General features: G+C 37.0%; 1 long non-coding RNA gene and 1 pseudogene across 2 annotated transcripts in view; one reads left to right on the forward strand and one right to left on the reverse strand.

Moving 5' to 3' along the window:
• The window catches only part of LOC101692400, a 100,456-nt gene extending 88,132 nt beyond the window's left edge, over positions 1-12,324 (reverse strand). The window contains exons 1-2 of one of the 2 annotated variants that reach the window (XR_200547.3): positions 12,208-12,324; positions 6,886-6,944 (exon numbers count right to left, since the gene is read on the reverse strand). This is a non-coding gene — a long non-coding RNA (uncharacterized LOC101692400). Of the gene's footprint in view, positions 1-6,885; positions 6,945-7,486; positions 7,808-12,207 lie in introns of those variants that run through there. The other variant, XR_001181951.2, reaches the window with a different exon arrangement.
• Positions 12,325-18,429: 6,105 nt separating this feature from the next.
• Positions 18,430-18,530, forward strand: LOC123390944 (annotated as a pseudogene).
• The last annotated feature ends 226 nt before the right edge of the window (positions 18,531-18,756 follow it).

Genomic DNA, 18,756 nt, shown 5'->3' on the forward strand with positions numbered 1-18,756 from the left:
TGGGAATCTGATCCAACGGCAGGAATAGGTTAGTAGAGTTTATTCAGCTTATGTATGAATCCTCTCACTGCCCTCTTCCGAATGGGAATATGTCATCATAGTTCAGTTTCCTGAGATCACAAAGAAAGGACAGTATCTTCTTCGATTTCAAACAGAATCATTTATAGATAAAAGAAGATTCCTCTATAAAATAAAACAGCTTTTCAAATAGCTGCTCACCACAGTTAGTAATAATTTATGCTTGGTGAACAGGAAAATATGCTGAATTTATTCATTTTACCATGCACTGCCTTTTGAAAGGGCAAGCTGATAAAGACAAGAAGTGGGGCTGGGTCAGTTATTGGTATTTGCAAATCTAATATAAAAGATTTTTGTAATTCCTCTTGCTCTCAAGAGGAGAAGAAAATTAACTCTGAAAATAGCAGAACAGAAAATTCCTACTGTTGCTAAAGCCATGGTATCCAGCATTTTACCACAGAGATGATTTCAGAAGCTGGTTTTGTCTTTTGCCCTCAGATATAAGTTTTTGCTCCGTTTTTGAGCTTTATTTAAAAAAAAAAAAAGTATGCTGCAACAAGCACTCTCTGGTTATGAACCTAGAGTCTGACCCAGTTTCTCTGGCATTGACCTACACTGTCACATTTTCGTGAACACCTCTGAGAGCTGGACAGCAGTTTACTCTTCTCCTCTGCCAACTACCTCCTTTGCTTTAACAAGAATTTATTTTCAATCCTAATTACTTCTGAAGTAAAACGTGATTTTCTTACATGCTTTCAGGAGGCATTTTAGAGAGTTTGCGTTGTCAAACTTCCAAGAGGTAGGTTTTTATGCCCGGGTGGTCTTCTCATGCTCTCTCAAGTACAGAGCTATTGAAACTCCTTACCTTTACATAATTGTTCAGAGGACATCTGCGGCTTTCTGCTTCATGTGGCAGTCAGGGCATTAGGTACATCTTGAAATTTAGGAAATTAGCCTAAGTTAAAGCATGGATAACTGGAAGTCTGAACTTACATGCTATTCTCTCTCTCTCTTTTTTTTTCCCCAACAGGTCTGATAATAAAGTCTCTATCATAGGAGCACCTGGGTGGCTCAGTGGGTTAAGGCCTCTGCCTTCGGCTCAGGGATTGAGTCCTGCATCAGACTCTCTGCTCTGTGGGGAGCCTGCTTCTTCCTCTCTCTCTGTCTGCATCTCTGCCTACTTGTGATCTCTGTCAAATAAATAAATAAAATCTTTAAAAAAAAATCTTTATCATACATTTAAAAAATAGAGCATGAAGTTTGGGGTATTTTGAAGAAGGAAAAGAGAGCTCAGAATTTAGCAATTTTATTTTATAGACCTGATATACTGTTTTTTTAAGTACATCATAAAATTCTAACTGAAAACCATTACATAATATAGTTTAATGATACTGTCTCACTTACAAAAATTGTAATAATCATGAAAATACTGTATTTTTTAAACAAAAACTTCTTTCTGAACCCCCTTCTTTTCCCATTTAAGTCTGAAAGAGTACAGTCAATGCCACCCACTGAGAATTCTTGGTGGTAGCTGGGCACAAACCTCAAATTTCAAAATAACTACACTCTGGCATGTCACAACCACATCCTGGAATATCAGAGGCCAAGGAAATCCAGTGATGAAAGTTTTTTTGATCTCACTGGAATCTACCGGGTAGGGGGGTAGGCAGGGTGTGGAGACTGCTTTGCTCTAGTTACTGATGCCCAAGCTACTGACCCCCTGATTTTGGCATCTTTGACCTTTCCTCCCCTCAGATGACATCTCCAAATATTGTTGCTATACCCTGTGAGGCTGTGTGGAGAGCCAGCCAATCCATCTGTGAACAACCCAACACAAAGACACACTCCAGAAAGTCTTCTTCTCCAGAGGCTTAGTCCCTCTTCTCACATTTGGAAACGGTTACAAAATAGAATTAGACATCATTATGTGGTAGTTGTGAAGCCTGAAGGCAGTGTGTGAAGCTGAATGAAATAACATTTTCCAAAATACTATCAATTCAAGGGTTTCCATATTCTCCTAAGATTCCTTTCATCACTACCAAAGGGTTAAAGATTTAGAATCTTTTGTTTTTGTGTGACTGGTTGTTTATCATTAGATGGTAACCAGTCTTGGTCCTTGCCCCTCCATAAGTCACAAAAACTCTCACTGTAAAACCTCCTTAGACTATTATCTTGACTTTACTCTGAGGGATTTAGGTAGCAACTTGGCCTATCCAAGTACATGGCAGGTACCCAGCTCACCCATTAGATGGAGGTCACATATTAACAGATGGCTCTTCCATCTCCGTGGATTTTCATTCACTAGGAAACATCATGGTAAGCCAGAAGGTCTGGGCTTTGGGGTCAGATATATTTAGACTTAAATTCCAGCTCTATTAACTGTGCATCCTTGAGTAAGTTGCTCTCATCTTTGAGTATGTTTCCTAAATTATAAAAGACTATTATGAAAAAGCAGTGCAAAACAAGCACTTAACACTGTGTGGGGCACATAATAAGCACCCAAAAGATGTTAGCTATTATTACTGTAATTTCCTTCAGAGGGACACTGGGCAGAATTAAATTATATAACATCTATGGAAGACCCGGCCCATTAGTAGGAGCTCAACAAACATTACTTTCTTTCCCCATGAGGAAAACTCGTTCCTTTTAGAATCTGCTTGGGCTACGGGTGATCTGAATCCAAGGTGTTTCTCTACCACCATCTAATAATAAACACTCTTCTCTCTTCCCTCAGAGAATGGTGTGAATATCTCTTTGTTATGTTGGGGAGCCCCCTCCCCACTATTGTCTTCTGCACCTGACCATCTGAGCTTCTATTTTCCTAACACTGACATGATTTTGCCAATTTTTATAATCCAGTTTCTAGGTGGGATATAAATCCTGACTTCACCCCACCCACTCCTATTTCCTTCTCTGCTGCTCTGTGTTCTTCCATCCATTCCTGAGGTGCTCTTACCCAAGCACATTTTACAACAACCAAGCAAACACATTTGTGGTCAGATCAATTTTGTCTTAGTCAAACGGGTACATTTACAACACAGAAATAGGAGAGGACTGGTGTGTTTTATTACAAAGAATTAAAGTTAATTTCCCACAAATCTGATTGACTGCACAGCCAAAACAAATATGTTGAGTAATTTCTTCTTTCACTAACTAGTGCTTTTGCCTGAATTTTCCAGACCATAGCTTCACATGGCAAAGCCTCAAATGGTATATGTTCAACCCAGCACTTGTATCCTGTTTGGGATATGATTTTGAGAGAAGACATCTTAGAGAATAAATTCTTAGGGAATTTATTTATAAATACATAAATATCAGACAGATAGGTAAACACAGATAATTACCCAGATTTCAAAAACATTGCAAAAAATAACAACGACAATAATAATATAATGACTGTAATTTTCTAAGCATCTTCAGAACATAAACGTAATTCTGGGAGAAAATAGATGTATTTGTTTTCCTCTTGCCTTATGGCTGAAAAGAGCAAGCCATGCATGATTTTTACGACCTGGCTAGTGATGTGTCCCTTCAGGGAGCTATTAACTCCATCCTTGTAGACGGTGCCTGATCCCGTCAAAATTAGAAATTGCTTAAAACCAAAAGAAAAGCATTTCATTCCTAAATAGGCCATTAGTGATATTGGATAGTTTGTTATGCTGTAATGTAATATTGAAATTCCTAGAGGCAACTGATTTTCAGTAGTGAATTAAAAACAAACAAACAAACCTCAGTATTTGAGGAATGAGTGGAAAGAACCCTGGACAGCTATTTTATAGGTTATGTGTCAGCAGTTGACCTTTTGAAAATAAAATCATTAACCTTCCCAAGACAACTAAATGCAAATGAGCCAAGCCCAATTGTGTAATAGGTAGGAAAACATATGGATAGAAAACTAACATTTATTTGGATTTCAAGCACAGGAGAAATACATATAAAACAAAATGTCAGAATAACCTTCATTCTCAAAAGAAAGTAAGTGGACCAAAAATAGCAAAGGACAAATTTGATACTTAAAAATTATAAGCACTGATGCATAGGGTAATGGGAACAGACACATACAACATGGTTTTTACCTTGAGTGTGTGTCTGGCTACCCTGACCTTATCTCACTGCATGGCTAATGTAATATTTAAAACATTTACCCAGGGATGCAAAATTCCAAGAGTAATGCATGTAAGCAAAATAGCAACATTCCTTATCCTATGATTAGAGAGAGATTAATTTACTGGCTGCATGTTACAATAGATAAAAAAAAAAAAAAAAGAAAAAAGATACCATTGTTTTCATGCCTGTACTTATCTTCACGCATAATGTAAATACCTGTTTGAAGGACAGCAACTTCATCAGTTAAGGTACTGGAGTGATTCATGACCAGTTCTAATTATAAATACAATACTCTATGTACTTAAAGGTTTTCAAACAGTATTTCCCATTTCTTACCATTTGTATCCAAAACCTCCAGTAATTTTATTTTCCTGAACATAGCATCTGAGTTACAAAAATGTGGAGAAAGTCACTAGTCTAGTGAATGTATCTTTCCATACACACTTAATTTCCTTTCTAAAGCTACTGTAATTTATTTCAGGAACTGAGCCCTTTTTCCTGGAATCCTTCTTGTTCTCAAGACAGACATGTTCTCCAAGGACAGCCTGATATTTCTCCTGGCTAAACACTGGGGACATTATCAAAGTTATGGTACAGTAAGTTACTATTTCACCAAAGGTTAAAAAATTTAAAAAAAAAAGAAAGAACACATGTGGAGGGGGGGTACAGTGGGAGGGTGTTAATCACATTCAAGCTAAAATATTGTTAAATTCATAGAACTTCAAAAATTTTACATCAATGTAGATGATTTCAACAAATAGACAAACCAAAGCCTTTCTTAATCCCTTGCCTGACTGATGGGCTTTTTCCATTAAAACTGCCCATTCCATCCCAAATATGGATAATATATAATTCAAAGTCGAAATCCGGTCCCTTGAGTTTCCTGAGATTGGATAAATGTCTCAAAACATCAGCAAACAGGCCTTAAAGGGAGGTGACAATCTATAAACCATCCTGATGCCTTGTCAATAGGAGGAAGGAAGCAGGATGAGACTGTAAATCAAGCAACCTTTTCATGACCTCAACCCTCCCCCAACCTCTGAAAAATAATAAGGACTGTTCCTCGGGTCTTTGTTTGAGGAAGCTGAGAGTAAGAATTGAGAGTTTCTGCATTCCCACAGAGACTCAGGGTAACCACAACACCTTCCATTGAAAACTGCTTTATATTTAGTGACCTGAGTTCAAACGTGAAATTTTGCCACATTCAAGAGCTCAGAAATAATTCACACTATCACTACCCCAAGCAAGACAACCAACCGCGGCTGGTGGACCCATGTGAGTTGGGGTGGAGGGGTGTACAGATCACAGAAGGACATATTTCAAAGTGGTAGGCAGACTAGGAAACAGGAACTTCTGAAAGCTTTTCAGGGACCCTGAGATTTTAGCTGCCTACAAAGATGAGAAAACAGCTCTAGATTCAGAATTAGTGAACCAGGTTTCTGATCGGCTCTGCTATTAATTCTGTGACCTTGATTATGTTTCTTAATCTCTCTGGGCCTCAGCTTCCTCATCTACAAAGTGGGTGAAACTATTTCTAAGTTACTGTCATCTCTCCAAAGTCTATAGTTTTGTGACGGTCACTCACTCCTCAGAGATACAAGAAACTCCTGTTTAATACAACTGTTGTTAACTGTAATCATACCACTGGAGGAAGAAAGAAAACAAATTGAGTTTTCTCAGTCTAGCTAATGACACTCGGCAGCTCAGCAGTGAGGCAGTCAGTGAGAGGCAATGGAACAAATCAACATCCTTAGGCTAATTACGTGTGGAAGACCTCTGCACATCACCATGGTGACCAAAGGAAGAGGAACCCCAATAAAGGTCAAAGACTGGAAAAGTGAGTATGGCATTAGGAAGAGATAAAATCTACCACAGCAGCCTGTGACTTGATCACAAGGCCCAGTGCAATGAGACCCTAATTATTTTCTAAATCAGTGTGTCAAAGTAGGCGCAAACACCACCTGCTTCCGAATCACCTAGTTACAAATGCAAATTCTTTGAACTCAACGAGCCCCACTGAATCTCTGGGGGGAAAAAAAACTAGAAAATCTGCATTTCTCAGAAGTTCCCAGGTGTTTATCTTGCACAGTAAAAGCCCAGCAAGTACACGCACAGAACGCGCAGAATACCTCTGGAGGTCGAGGAACTGGGGCTGCCTCCAAGGAGGTCTGCAGTACAGGTTAAAAGAGAAACTTCTTTTTCACCATAAACTCGTTAATGTTATTTACATTTTTATCATGAGCAAGAATTAAATAAATAAATATTTCTAATCCTAAACATTTTTAGAAGTGCAAACTAAATTTTGGTACACTTTCCAGGAGTTGGAAAAAATGAATACTCTCGAAAGTTGAAAGATAAAATAACAACCATACTTTGAAATTTTTCTCTCTCTTTTTTTAAAATTATATGTGGATATGTTAGGAAAAACATAGCCTTAGTTTTGTACTTTATCAAATGAAGGATGGCAAGGAAGACTATCAGGAAGGATACTTATAAAGATGCCTCCCCTCAGTTCATCTTCTATCTACGTGGTAGCCTGAAATTAGTACCTTGTTACTCACTACAGTATTTTTGTTTCCTGGATGATTAGCAACCGCATAGGCAGAGACCATATCTTATGCTCCTCCAAATTTCTCATTGCTCTTTTCATACCACACCAGATACAATACTTGCTCAGTAAAATTCTTACAAAATGTTTTCTGTAACACATAACACCTCTCCTCTTGCAAGAAAACTCTGAAATTCAATTAAATTAATTACCTTTCTACCTTGAAAATGGGCCTTAAGTTGTGAGGTCCAGCAGTTGTTAAAGAGGATGCCTAAAAAGAAAAAGAGATGAAGAGATCAGGCCCAGGGGCTGAGGACCATTTTCACATGCCCAGAACTAAAGAAGTCTGCTTAAGAAAACTCAAGGACTAAGAGGCCCACAACTCTGAGCTATAACTGGAGACAGAGGTCTTCTGCCAAAGCAACTGTTTTAAATTAGGCACCATGAAGGTACTTGGGTGGCTCAGTTGGTTAAATATCTGCCTTCAGCTTAGGTCATGATCTCAGGGTCCTGGGATCAAGTCCCCCGGTGGGCTCCCTGCTTGGCAGGGAGTCTGCTTCTCCCCCTATCCCTCCCTTCTGCTTGTGCTCTCTCTCACACACACTCTCTCTTTCCCTCTCTCAAGTAAATAAATAAAATCTTTTAAAAAATAAATAAATTAGGCACCATGAGCTTAGGTGAAATTCTTAAGAAAATGTCCCATCCCATCATCTGAGCCATCCAAAATTGTGCTGTGCCTACCCACGAGATGGGGACAGATGAGCAATCCCTGCTTTAAGGGTGAGAATTGCACCACCAAGTCTTGTTAAGTACCTATTAGTGAGGTCAGCTTTCTTCACCCCTGTCCAAGACAGATGGAGACTGAGCTGGAAGCACCTTGGGACATTCGCCAATTACCGGATGGGAAGCACGAATTGCTTCAGTGGTTCAAACAGTAATCAGATGACTGCTTGGCAGTGGGCAGCAGACAACCCTTTGATGGAATTTGGGCATCTAGGCCATTGGACAAAACAGCGTTGCCCTAGAAAAGCAGCAGAGCGACCTTGGAAGCTAAGTACTCCAAATTCAGAATTCTCCTTCTATAGTGCAGAGTTCTGAGCTGTCTCTGAAGAACAGGTGCCCATTCAAGGACCACTTTCCCAGTCCTCTTGATGCTAAAAACAATAGAATGACACTGGAAATGATGTGCATCACTTCCAGACCCAGGTTTTTCAGCAGTTACTGCCCCTCCGCTTCCTTCCCCATTCTACTGGCTGGATGCAGCTGTCAATCCCTACGTGTCAACAGAGCCACAGGATGGAAGAAGCTTGGCCTAGAATCATTTCATGAAGGAAGCATCCACCAACAAAGAACCACTGCTTTGGACTACTATCTTAGCAGGAAATACACTATTGTGTTTGAGAGATTATACACCGTGGGATCCATTTTTAATAGCATCTGGCAAGCATTACCCTGACTCATATATTTGACTAGGCCAAAGGTAAATGTCATTCCTGGACTTCAGAGACAGTATCTAGACCTAAATAAGGATCAGTCCAAGGGGGCAGGAGCCTGCAGCTGCCATACTCTGACTCGGTGTTTACAAGGGACAGACGGCTCTTGTGATAAGCATTACCTGGCTTGAATGGGAAGTATTCCTTTCTGGATTCTCTTCCCTCCAAGACACACCAAAGGATAACACCAAAGGAGATATAACTCCTCCCTGTTGTTTTCCCCATCATGTTCCAAGGCCTCGAACACCATCTAGCTGCAAAACACTTTAAGAATTGATGAATTTCCTTTTCTAAAGAGCAGCCCCATAAAAGAACAAGGTCAGGGAACCCAGCCACAGCCCAGAGCAGACCCTAGAAATTCCCCTGAGGATGTTGACTGACTTGTGTTTACATGCAATAAAGGATCCTAGAAGATTCTGAGAGGGGCTTGCAGTTTACACACATGCGCGCACACACACGTACATGAAAATATTTGCCCTTTGAATTCCAGACTCAGGTTATATCCGTCAGGAACAAAGCCCCACACTGGCTCCCACAGTGGATAAAAAATAAATATGACACCATCTGTGACCTCCAGGAGCTGACAGACTATAACTCCAACCTAAGTGTTACAGAAGAGAAGGATGCAGAATATGCTCTAAGAACAAACAGAATGTACCATAAGGATAAAAGGAATAATTCCACATGGAACAACCAGGACTTTTTCTTGGGACAGATAAAATGAATGCTGTGTGTTTAGGGGAAAAATCACCCAGGGGGCAGGCATAAAGAATAGCTTAAGTACAGGCCCGGAGATACTAGGGAACAGGAAGTTTATTTACACTGGATCCTCTTGCTTACAAAAGCATTTGGTGCCATAATCTCAAGACAAATGAGTAATGCAATCTCAGTTACTAAGTTTCTTAGATTTTCTTTTTGAAAAAAAAAATTAAAATGCAATTTTTAAGGAATAAACCTAACGCTAAGAATTCTCTGGGATATCAAGTACATAAAGAGAGGGGCATAGTGTGGGGCAGAAAAAACAGATAGAGGAGAGCCCAAGATTGTGTAACACAGGATTCCAGTGAAAGCTAAAACACTGAGTAAGGAGATAGAAGTGAAGGCTAGAAAATTCAAATTGCTTTTGGATAAATGACCTATGGAACAGGGTGGGGCCATTACTCAGGAATGCCAGACACCCAGGAGTCGTTCAATAAATGCTTGCTGAATGAATGGCCCCTACATCATGCATATGCTTTGTCATGATAACCTGTGCCAGAAATACTGTTTAAAATTCATTGGTTCTGTTGCCCTAATTTAGTGACTCATCCTCTGTCTTTTCCACCCACATGCAGTCAGATCACAGAAATTTCTTGACTAACCTAGGAAAAAAGTTATACAGATATATGCATATATACATATGTACATATATATAATATATATGATTTATGTAAGAAATACAATGTATGACTCCTATCAGAAAACATATGAGTTGTACAATGTATTTCTTGCATAAATTTTATGTGTGTGTGTGTGTGTGTGTGTGTGTGCGCGCGCATGTTATGTTTTTAGTATTTAAAGGACTTTCCAAGTGGGGAGTCCCATAAAACTAAGAACTGCCCTCCATTCAAGCTCCAGTTCTGTCTTGCTTTCTTACTCACAGAAAGAATGGGGAAGGCTCATCAATCTAGATAGCTACAGATCTTTTCAGCAAGGACAATTTAAAAGAGTCTAACATAGTGAGAATTATGAAATCATCTCCACGTGTACATCTTTAAAGGTCTATATGCATAAATTAGTTTCCCATAGTGCTGCAGTGCTCTAATTATTTTTTAATTTATACAAATACATGCAATTAAAGTGCAATTATAATGCAATTAAAGTGCCAGTATAATTAAAATGCAGAAAGAAGAAAATTTATAAATGTGTTCATGAATCCCCTTGATTTCTTCTTAGGTTCAATTAATGCCACTTATGTTTTAAAGATTGTGAAAAATCTCCATTTCGACTAGAAAGACTATCCCATCAATCCATGTACCTTAGACTGTGAAGTCTAGTCTGGATTCACAGGGTTTATCTTTGTAATAATGTTGGACATAGGGAGATGGAGAGGAGAAGGGAGTTGAGGAAAATTGGAAGGGGAGGTGAATCATGAGAGACTATGGACTCTGAAAAACAACCTGAGGGTTTTGAAGGGGTGCGGGGTGGGAGGCTGGGGGAGCCAGGTGGTGGGTATTATGGAGGGCACGGATTGCATGGAGCACTGGGTGTGGTGCATAAACAATGAATTCTGTTACGCTGAAAAGAAATTTAAAGAAAAAATTAAAAAAATAATAATATTGGACAGAACAGGCCAAATGAGCATTCCTTATAAAAGATGAAGCCAAAAGACGGGGGAAGAAATAAGGTTATCTACTAGAAGAACGAAGAATGCATGTAAAATACATTTTTTCAGGACTTCTTAAATGTTGACCAGATAATATTTACATATTTCTCTAACTAGAGCTATGACCCTCTTTACTCTTTAATTTCTCTGTAGATAAAGACATTCTGTTAATAAGGACTGATCTAAGGTACCATCAGTACACAACAGACATTTTTAGGAAATTGAAGAGGAGTTCTGCTAGGACTCCCCTTTTTATCCTTTTATAGATAAAAGCTTTCATTGGAAGAGGAGAATAAAAAGCAGCAAGCAGTCCAGTGACACTCTAGAAATTCAAACTTAAAAGGCTAGACCTGATTACATTATTTTCCATACAACAAACATTTACTGAGTACATTCAGATGTATAATACAGGTCCCAGTCCTCTAGGTAGCCATGATTTTGGAGGAGAGAAGAGTTATGTAAGAAGCTCATCACTATGCAACAGGATAAATGTTATCAGGGTCATGGGCGCTGTGGGCACAGAAAAATTAATAATAAAGGGCTCTCCAGGAAGGCGAAAATGTTTGTGCTGGGTCTAGATTAAACAGTGGCTCTCATCCCTAGGGGCCTTACTGTCTCAGTGACTGGGGCACCGCTGGCATTTAGTGGGTAGAGGTCAGGAAAGTTAAGCATCCTCACCCAGGGTCAGCTCTCTGTACCAAGAATTATCTGGCTCCCAACATGATTTTCAAATTTCAAATGTCATATCAGGCATTTAGGACCTAAAATACCTGTTTAAAACTATCTGAGCCTTACACTAAGTCAAGTTCTACATATAAACTACAAAGGATATGTTCTGTTTTCTTTTGCTTTTGTCACCATTCATTTATCCAGGAATATTTTTTTTCCAGGAATGCAAACACTTTGTAAAATAAAAAAGAATTACATTTTGTTTTGCTCAGAACTTTACCTTCTTTTATAAACATATCAAGGCATATTCATTCTTCAATCTTTTGACATAAGGCAAAAATTTTTTTCTTCAGTTTATGTCTCTTGATAGGAGGCATGCATTGTATTTCTTACATAAATATCAAAATATGTCCACAATTTCCAGTTTCAGCTTCTTGTACTTGAGAGGGAACAGGGCAATTTCTAATGACTCTGAGCTCCAACTTCCTCTGATTTTTTAGAATGGTCTCTGCACATTTGTGAGAGTTGCTCCATGAAATGAAAGACTGCACTTTGCACAACTCCAGGTCTTCTGCCATTCGGTAGCCCCAATGCATAACTAACAGTGGAATTGCTAAGACATACAGTCTGCATTTCTTTTTTTAAGATTTTATTTATTTCTTTGAGAGAGAGTGAGCGAGAGAGAGAGGGTGCATGAGCATGGGGAGAGGCAGAGGGAGAAGCGACTCCTCGCTCAGCAGGGAGTCCAAAGCCAGGCTGGATCTGACCTAACCAACCGAGATACCCCGGTGCCCCAGAGTCTTGTGTTTCCAGTTTCAATTGATAATACCAAATAGTTCTTCAAATCAGCTGTCCCACCAGTAGTATGGTCCCACCAGCAATATTTTCACAATCTCACTCACACTTGGAGTTATTAGACTTCTTAATTTTTGCTAATCCTATTAATATTATAATGGTATGTCATTGTTTTAAGTTTCTCATCTATTTAGAGATTGGATATTACTTACATGTTTATTCGCCAGTCAGGTTTCACCGTCTGTGAATTACACATTACAGTAACCACCCCCCACCACTACCCCTGTACCCTTAGTTTCATTTTCAATGGTTTCAGTTACCCATGGTCAACTGCCATCCCAAAGCAGATGATCTTCCTTCTGACATAACAGCATAAGGTCAGTCATAGCCTAATGTTGTCATAATGCCTATGAAATTCACTTCACTTCATTTCATTATGTAGGCATTTTATCACCTCAGATCATCACAAGAAGAAGAAGGCTGAGTTCAGTATAGTAAGATATTGAGAGAGAGAGACTATATTCACATAACTATTTTTACAGTACATCATTGCAATTGTTCTATTTTACTACTGTTGTTTAGTATGCCTAATTTATAAATTAAACTTTATCATAGGTATATCTGCACACAGAAAATAGAATACTGTCCCTTAGAGTATTTCTTGCAATTACAAATAACATTTTTTAAATTCGATTTTGATATTATTGATAAATCAAGTAGTATTATTTGCCTTATTGATTAATGCTAATCATTTGTTAAGTCTTGTATTTTCTCTATAGACACTGCAAATAATTCCAAATGCCAACTTTACTTGTGTTGTGCTGACTTTTTTTTTTATTTTATTTTATTTTTTTTTAATTTGACAGAGGGAAAACATAAACAGGAGGAGCAGCAGACAGAGCAGGCAGAGGGAGAAGCAGGCTCCCTGTTGAGCAAGGATCCTGATGTGGGGCTCTATCCCAGGACTCTGGGATCATGACCTGAGCCAAAGGCAGACACTTAACCAATTGAGCCACTCAGGTGCCCCTGTGCTAACTAGACTTCTAATACAAAGCCAAAAATGAACAGGAATAGAGAATATATTTGTCTTTTTCTTACCTAGAATACTTCTAAGTATGATATTCATACATACTTTTGTTACTTTTATTTAAGAAATGTTGTTCTAGTTAGCTAAAAAATTTTATCATGAGTGCTGACAGTTTCCTAGAATTTTTTGTATATTTTGAGGTATTAAATGGTTGTTCTCCCTTAATATTAAAGTTTTTATATATTGAATGTTGTTATTTTGGTTATTGTTGTATATTTTATAGTCATCTCTGTTCATAAATGAGCATAACCTAAAATTTCCTATTCACATACATTCTTTTCTCAATTTTGCTATCAAAACTATACCAGTCTCAAAAAATGAGTTAGGGATCTTTCCCTCTTTTATGTAATGATGGGTACATACAAGTCTTGAACTTATCTATTTTTCTAGTGAAATGTTCTTTCTTTTCATGTAACAATGCTCTTGATTTTTCTTATTTACTTATTTGTTTGTTTGTTTTGAGAGAGAGCTTGTGTGAGCACAGGATAGGACAGGGAGAGAGAATCTTAAGCAGCCTCCATGACCAACTTGGAGACTATCTTGGGGCTTGATCTCATGATCCTGAGATCATGACCTGAGCTAAAATCAAGAGTCAGATTCTTAAACAACTGAATCACCCAGGTGCCCCACAATGCTCTTAATTCCTAGTAACTAAAGAATAATATTCTTAATTCTTAAAGAGTATTTATTACCAACATATTTATATTAATTTTCCTCTACATTAGCCTGGCCTAAAATATATTTTGTAGCCTTTAATTTTAGCCCTTATGTGTCAAGTTTTAGGCGAGTCTCTTAAATATTACAGAGCTAAATTTTTAAAGATCTAATCCAAGATTCTCTGCTTTTAGCTACCAAATTAGTTCATTCATATTTGTTGTAATACTTAAATATTTCCATTTATTTCTACTCTAGTATCTTGAAACTTCTATTAAGCAAGCTTTTGATGTATTTCTTTTCTTCTTCTTTTCTTTTTTTTTTTACTTTCCTAACTTCTGTTATATTGGTTGTTTCATTCTTTATATACTTTGGAAGCTATACCATCTATTCCTATTTTTAATGATTATTCATATTTTAATGTATATTAGGCTTATCAAATTATAAAATTAATCAATATACCTTCAATCCTTCTAAATAGAGAATCTTAGAATATTTTAACTCTGAGGTCTCCTTCAATCTTACATGTTATTTTTGCCCAGTTTTTAAATTCCACCTTGCTTTTAAACTTCTTTAAATTCCACCTTGCTTCTAAATTCTCCCTCCCTCCCTCCCTCCATTTATTGTCAACATCATTGTTATAGTTTTATATAATACTTCTTTAGATTTATTCATATTTTACCAATTTATTCAATCATCATTGCTTTTTGTTTCCCACTCTTTCCTTTGGGCTAAATTTCCTTTTTACCAAAATTTACCCTTTGTAAGTTCTTATAGTGAGGCTCTGTGATTGCTAGATTCACCCCTTCTTGTTTTTCTAAAAATGTCTTAATTGTGTCCTCACTCTAGAATGATAACTAAACCTGGTAATTCTAGATAATTATTTACTTTTGGCATTTTTAATATATCATTCTACAGACTTCAGACTTCATTTGTTATGTCGTATTAAAAATTCAGCTGTTTGAGCAATCTGGGAAATAAACACAATCAATGGGTTTTTTTGTAAAAAAAAAAATAAATTCAGCTGTTTGTTTAATGGTCATTCCTTTTGTAACCAGACTTTTTTCTCTGGTAGCTTATAAAATCCCCAAGTTTTCTTTGTTAGAATTAAGTTTCACTACAATATATGGCTGTGAATTTATTTGCATTTATTCTGCCTTGTATTCATTGTACTTCTGACTCATTATTCATGTTCTTGTATCAACTTTTAAAATTCTCAGCCATTATATCCTTATGCATTGCCTTTTTACTGTTTTCCCTTTTCTTTATGGAACTCTTATTAGAACTATGCTGGACCTTCTCACTTTATCTTCAATATTTAAAATTCTTTTATATTTTTTATTTGAAATTTTTCATTTGAAATCTTTATTTTTTTAATATCTTTCATTTGAAATTTCTTGCCTAGCTATTGTAGCTAACTCTATGTTGTTTACATTCAACTTCTCAGACATTGTATTTGAAAATGACAAGATGTGATGCTTTTTTCAGTACTATAGATTTATGGTATACTTTTGAAAGGAATCCTGTATACCCACTGAGGAAAAATCAATTGCTTAAACATTGCATTGTACAAAAATCTGTCAAGTACCCACATGAAACAACTGGGATACTTTCTCAAAAACTTCTCCAAACAGTATTCCAATAAGATGAGATATACCACTCAGAGCTTCAATCTCTTCTCTAAATTGTGGAGCTAGGTTGGATAAAGCACTGGTCAAACTCTCCACTGCCATTGTCTTTATCAATTAAAGACAGTAGTCCCAGTCATGGTACAACCCATGTAAGCATGAATTGCTATAGCTTTTTCAATGCTGCTGGACTGCACGAGTTGGAAGGTAACTGTCTCCTCATGAGCTAACATATATCTTTTGATGTCCGCATCCCAAGGTCTATAGGACTAAGCTTAAAAACCTTAATAACATATTCTATTTGAAATTATCATACCATATGAGGAACATGAAAAGGGGAGAAGGCAGAAGTTGCTGCTTGGGAGTTCACTAGCCAACACACCTGTATTGGCAAACAATTTACATAAACTGCACTGCGCTAAGAATTCCCTTTACAACTCACACATTAGGTTTCTTTTTTCTTATTTTTTTCTTTTGCAATGACTATAGTAGTCATTATTAAGAGTTCTATTTTTTTATTTGCAAACATGTCTACCAATATTGGCAAATACACTCTTCCATACCGTCTTACTTTCTATAATTTTAATGCTTACTTTTACATTTTTAATTATCTTTAATGTGCTTACTTTATCACTTCCATTGCTTTCTATTATCTAAAGGCTTAGGAAATCCATACTCCTATTTACTGTGCCAGGTGGCTCTCATTCATGGCATGGTATTTCCTCACCTGTTTTACAGTCCTGGATTGTGACTTTATCTTCAGCAAGTTCTACTGAAATCTTTTGCCACAGGGGTGAATGTATGATCCTCAAAAGTGGTTTTGCATTTGCTACTGTAAAATATCCCAGGGACATCTGCCCACAGCAATTTTTTATTGAATTTCTTGGCTTGAGGGTGTCCATAACATGTGGATATTATAATTTCAAACCTTGAGTTTCAGGTTCTCAGAAGAGATTTTCCTGTTTTTGCCTCACCCCTGCCTTCTACCCGCTCAAAACACACACGGATAACCCTTCTCATTATCTCCCTATGTTGGTGCGTGATGTTTTTCAGTTCACCTTACAACAAAGAGGGTGCAGACTTTCAAAATCCTGGCTTTATACAAGGATTTTATTTCAGACTCTCTGCCTATATAAGACCAGCCTCATTTCCTTTCTATTGTAGGCATTAAAACTCTCCTGCCTCAACCTCCAGGGAAGACTTAGCATCAGCTCAGACTCATACTTCTTTGATTTACAGTTTCTTCTTTATCCCTGGGACCTGTAGGTTTCCATTTTCTCATAAGCGCAGTTATATATTTCTAAGAATTTTTATTGCATTTTATCCAGCATGTATAGAAGCTATTAGAAAGAGAATTTTCTGTTTTATCTGCCAGCTTGCTGGAACCAGAAATTGTCAATTTTATCTTTTAACAGGCACTTCTCTTTTTGCACTAATGTTATAATGCTTTATATTCCGTTTAATTATATGATTATAATAATAAATTTAACTGAAACTAACAGACCTGTTTGTTTCACATACACAATAATTCAATTCTTTGTGAATATACAACTCCTACTGGTAGAAGCAGAAGTTTAGGGCATACTAGAAAGTGTCCTGCAAGCCAGGTGTGTTTTGAAGTCTATAAACATCAATTTAGTGTGTTTCACAGAAAGAACAGGGAATATTATAAGTCTGATAAGGGGGTTAAATGGAAAATAATAAAGCATCCATCCTAACTTTTAGGAATGGAGCAGAGGAACTGGTGAGAAATAAATCTAGAAAAATTTGTTAGTTTCATGCCTTGAAAACATGAGTCATTCTGAGGAACTTGGCCTTAATCCTTAGGAAATGGTGGAGGAGGGCACTTCAATATACAGAACTGTGGGTTTTGAATGAGAAAACATACAGGAAACAATCTGCATAAAGTTTTGCACAAATGTAAGACATTTTTTTTCTTATTTCAGTATCTATAAAAGCTTCAAACAGCCTCTAGAAGTTAATGAAGCAGTATAAGTATTCTGGTATTTAAATGGCTATAAATTCTTAAGCTACTTCAAGGTCTTTGCAGATGCTCTCCTATGGAACACTGGCTCTACTCATTCAGCCTGTGGCCCCTCAGTAATTTTCTCCATCACCCAGTGATCCTCAGTTACATCCTCTACAAAGAGGTCTCTCAGCACTTAATGATAGGGAAAGCGAGAACCCCTCTTCCAAATGTGTTCATTCTCTGTGTACCCTACCTCAACCCAAGAGCTACTGGCTGCTATCTATATTTGCCATTTTGGTTTTCTTTAGAGCTGTTTTTACCTCTTACTAATTATGACTCATTGATAGTTAATATTTATTTAATTAAGATTTTTCTATCTGAATAACTGTGTTGTTTCCATCTCTAAACTGGACCCTGACTGGTAACACACACTGAAATTTGAGAACCAATATCCTAGAACACAGAATTATCCCAAAATTTAGAGTATTTCACCGAAAGTAGGTGAACAGTTCTAATGACTATATAAATGTTACTTGGAGCACTTGGGTGGCTCACTTGGTTAAGCATCCAACTCTTGATTTTAGTTCAAGTCATGATCATTGGATTAAGCCCCACAGCAGACTGTGCACTTCGCATGAAGTCTGCTTATCCCTCTTACTTTGTTCCTCCCCTGCACTTGTACTCACTCTCTCTCTCTCTCTCTCAAATAAACAAAAAAAATCCTAAACAAATAAATAAATGAATATCCCTAAAAGATTGAGGGTCATAAGTACCTGAAACTTAGAGGCTCAAATAACTATTTATTCAGGGAAATTCTCATATACAGTGTACTTTTACAGCCATGTATGTAATCTGTACACGTGTACTGATACTCTTCTGACCATAAGGCCTATAAAACACTAATTAAAATTTTTTAATCCCAAGTAAATATAATTTAAGGTAAGATTAATAATCAGTGAAACTAAAAGATAATATTTATAATTACACTTAAAAGTTGTTTGCAATATGCCAAAATTCTATTTGAGTCATGAAACAAGTACAAAAGTCAGGAAAAGAAAATATATTTTTAACAGGACATTCCAAAAGGAATATCCTTGTGCTCACTTCAGCAGCACATATAATAAAATTTGAATGATACAGAGATTAGCATGGCCCCTGAGCAGAGATAACCAAATCTGTAAAGCACTGCATATTTCTCTTTTGACAAAGGTGGTATATTCAGACAATCTCATGATCTAATAAACCTTATTTTTTTAATAAAGAATATCCTTTTTCTAAAAGAAATACAAGATTTCACACATAACATATTATAGCCATTACTGTAGTGAGATAAACATTGCTAACAGCAAGAAATCCGACCTTAATTTACTTATTGAATTAAAATAAAAACACCTATTCAATCAAAGTGAACTGTCAGTGCTGT

This window comes from Mustela putorius, unplaced genomic scaffold, assembly GCF_011764305.1.
Source record: "Mustela putorius furo isolate JIRA1106 unplaced genomic scaffold, ASM1176430v1.1 tig00000166_pilon_pilon_pilon, whole genome shotgun sequence".
Lineage (NCBI taxonomy): Eukaryota > Metazoa > Chordata > Mammalia > Carnivora > Mustelidae > Mustela > Mustela putorius.